Below are 4108 nucleotides of genomic sequence, written 5' to 3'. Positions count from 1 at the left end.
GATGAGTGGTAGGAGGCTAGATCTATGTTTTGGAGCAATTGCATGGCCTGGAGTGCTTCTGTATGGATTCAGACCGGTGGTACTCGGCGAGTCACATGGGTGGACTCGACGAGTTGCTTGAAGATTGCCTGGAACTCGGCGAGTTGTATGAACAACTCGGCGAGTAGGTTGAAGATAGCCTTAGACTCGGCGAGTCTGTTCTTGGGCTCGGCGAGTCTTGTCGAAGAGTCCCAATATTTTTCTGGTCGAGTCGAGAATCAGTGAGTCAAGGGATGACTCGGTGAGTTGTGTGCGAGTAGACTCAGAGTTGTTGAACTGGACGAGTCTCGGGGTGACTCGGCGAGTTAGGTCGTGGATTGAGTGAAGTTCGGATCATGGGAACTCGGCGAGTCATAGGGTTGACTCGGCGAGTAGGGTCAGTCAGGGGTTGTCTTTCTCCGGGAGATTGATGAGTATTTGAGGGTGCTTAGCTGTTGGGATTCAGCAAGTGTTCTGTCAGCCCAGAGTATAGGTTGATAGGAGCGAGTATCGAGCATGCGGGGCGGGATACATACCTAGGGCATTTGATTATGGAGGGCCTGGGAGCAGGCCGGGATCAAGTATGTATGATGGGGTTAGAGTTCGGAACCCCTCTAGGGTTAGAACGGTATGCATGGGAGATTTTTCCAGGAGGATAGCCCGGAATGTTGAATGCTAGTTGAGCGGTCCGGATAAACTGAAGGCCGGAAGGCGTACCAGTCAGGCCGAAGGCTCGGAGAACGGTCCAGCCAAACTGAAGGCACTGAGAGCGGTCCAGATTGGCTGAAGGTTCTGAGAGAGTGGTCCAGATGGGCTGAAGGCCTGGTGAGGCGGTCCAGTCATGCTGAAGACTCTGCAGGTATTGTTGGATCGGTGTGAGGTCTTGGATGGTGTATGCTGCAGTGGGATTGCATTAGAAGGTCTGGCCCCGGGTAGTGATCATGATTAGTGGAGATAGTGCATGGGCTTGAGAGTCCCTGTGATGAGAGTCAGAGTATGTGTGTTGGATGGATAGCGGATACGCTAAAAGGGTGGTGTAGCGTTGGGCGAGCACCGTGGCACTTGTTAGAGTGGCAATGTGGCCAAGTGGATTCCTTGGAAAAGGAAGTGAGAGAGGTGTGTAACTCCGAGAGGGAGTGCAAGTTCACGGAAGTGAAAGCAGCAGAGCAGAGTTATGATTAGAGTAACTCGAGTATGGTTTCTAAGCAGCGTGTTGCGGCAGTGGAATTGAAGCACATCCGGTTTGGGATGTCTGCTGAGGTCGCGGAGGGAATTCCGCAGGTGTAGAGCCAAGAGACTCGGAAGGGATGTGGCGGGAGAGTCTTGGGCTCTCAGTGTGATTCTGATCAGGGTATTGGATATGTATTAGTGGTTCTTCCTGGGGGATGTTGGAGGATATCATCAGTGTATCAGGTTTTTTTTCCCAACCTGAGGGTGCCGGAGAAGTTCAGCATGTGTAAGTGAATGCAAGAGGAGAACTCGTGGGAGTTGCTCTGAGATTGAGAATGGGTCTTTCCGTCGTCGCGGAATGGATAGAGTGGGATTCAGATCGGGGATCCGATGGTTCATGGCTTTCTAAGCCCCTATGGGTCGAGTGAATGTTGAGGTTTGGGTTAGTGATGCGTCTTGGGTAATTCTCGGTTGTTGAGGGTGATTATCAGAGGGTACAGCCGGTGCCCGGCTCGAGACGGTGGTCAGGACACTGTAAGGAAAGAGAAAGTGTGTTTGAGTTTCGATGGGTATGCCTTGAGGGACTTGGCTCGGTTAAGGCCAGGCGGCATGTTGTGGGAGTATCATTGGGATTGAATTGCTGTAGGCTTCGAGGACGAAGCCTAATTTAAGTGGGGGAGAATTGTAACATCCCGAAATATCAAGAGTAGAGTAGAAGGGCTAAAAGTGTAAATTAGGAAAGAGTGACTCGACGAGTCCATGGGTGGACTCGGCGAGTAGAGTCGCGACTGGGTCGCGTGTTAAGTAGCCGACTCGGCGAGTCAGTAAGATGGACTCGGCGAGTAGGCGCTGAGTGGAGAAAACCCTAATTCTCGGGGTTGAGCCCTATATAAAGATCATTATGTTTTCCTCCCAGCCTCTTTGTTCCCCCTTGAGTTCCAGAAACCCTAAAATCATGGAGAAGCACCATTGTTGAGCAATTTGGAGCTTGAAGAGGTGGTTGTTGAAGAAATTCCAAAGGAGAAGAGGCTTGGATCAAAGGGCTTTGCAAGGATTCGGGATAATCTTCTCCTGGAGCTTCCTTTTGAGGTATCTTTCCATTGTTTGAGCTGCTATTGTCTAGATTCTTCATTTTGGGGGTGTTGAGATCATATCCTTTGGATGTATTGGAGTTTAGAGGCTAGATCTGAGGTTGCTACCTCAGATCTGGGATGGAGAAGAGTTAGAATGCATGAAAGTCCCTGTGTTGAGTGTTGGATGAAGTTATCTTGTCCCAAACCTTAGCCCTAATGTGCAAAATGCATAGATCTCTTTGGATTCACGTAAAGTTTGCCACTTTACGTGATGGGTGAGTGGTAGGAGGCTAGATCTATGTTTTGGAGCAATTGCATGGCCTGGAGTGCTTCTGTATGGATTCAGACCGGTGGTACTCGGCGAGTCACATGGGTGGACTCGACGAGTTGCTTGAAGATTGCCTGGAACTCGGCGAGTTGTATGAACAACTCGGCGAGTAGGTTGAAGATAGCCTTAGACTCGGCGAGCCTGTTCTTGGGCTCGGCGAGTCTTGTCGAAGAGTCCCAATATTTTTCTGGTCGAGTCGAGAATCAGTGAGTCAAGGGATGACTCGGTGAGTTGTGTGCGAGTAGACTCAGAGTTGTTGAACTCGACGAGTCTCGGGGTGACTCGGCGAGTTAGGTCGCGGATTGAGTGAAGTTCGGATCATGGGAACTCGGCGAGTCATAGGGTTGACTTGGCGAGTAGGGTCAGTCAGGGGTTGACTTTGACCTTGTCTTTGACCAAGGGTTGACCAGTGGTTTCCAGGGGCATTTTGGTAATTGTTGTTTGTTGTTTTGAGTTCAGTGCATTGGCGGTTGTCCAGTGGTAGAGATCGTATCAATGATTGGAGCAGTTCGGGTTATCTGTTCAGTCGACAGTTTCGAGGTGAGTTATCCTCACTATATCAACAGGGTCTAAGGCACCAAGGCCGACCCTTATCGGATTGAGGTCCGGGTAGTTGTTGTTATGTTGTTGCTACGTTATGTTTGCATCCTGAGAGCTAGGATGGTATATAGAGACCTGTTTGAGATCGGTATCCTGAGAGATAGGGAGATGCTATGCTAGTGACCTGTTAGGTCGGTATCCTGGTTAGGAGGATGATATGCTATGCAATCTGTTTGATCTGCCTGTTGCCTGTGAATTGCTATATGATTGTATGTATATGTGCACATGGTTGTTTGGACTAGAGTTGGGTTGAGGCAGGTCCTGCTGCGTGCTGTAGGCCAAGATACACAGGGCGGACCGGTTGTCCCGAAGGCCCAGCGAGCGGTCCGGATATGCTGTAGGCCCCGAAAGGGCGGACCAGACGTGCCGAAGGCTCGGAGAGTGGACCAGATAGACTGAAGGCCCGGTGCGGGCAGACCCGTCATACTGTAGACTCAGAGAGTGGACCAGGTGGATTGAAGGCCCGGGACCGGGCGGACCAATCACACTGTAGACTCGATGGATGTGGATAGACTCAGAGGGTGGACCAGGTGGACTGTAGGCCGGTGCGGCGGACCAGTCACACAGTAGACCCGAAGTGCATGGCTGTTCTGTGATCGGATATGTTATAGCATGTTATGCGTGTATGGTATTTCTGGTTGGTATTTTGGGGATATCTCACTAAGCTTTCGGGCTTACAGTTGTGGTTTCATGTTTTTCAGGTTCTTCAGGAGATCGTGGCAAGGCGAAGGCGTGATCGTACCGCTCCTCGTGATTTTGTAGTATTGTGATTCTGGGAACACGTTAAATGTTTTGTATTGAAAACCTTTTTGTAAAGATTTAATGGAATCAAGATGTTTTTGAAAAAGTTAAAATTTGGTTGTACTTTTCGGTCGTTACAGTACCCATCCCCAACATCCTGAGGGTGGTCAAGGACACC

This window comes from Lactuca sativa, chromosome 7, assembly GCF_002870075.4.
Source record: "Lactuca sativa cultivar Salinas chromosome 7, Lsat_Salinas_v11, whole genome shotgun sequence".
NCBI classification, from domain to species: Eukaryota; Viridiplantae; Streptophyta; class Magnoliopsida; order Asterales; family Asteraceae; genus Lactuca; species Lactuca sativa.
Note: the sequence above shows the minus strand (reverse complement) of the source record.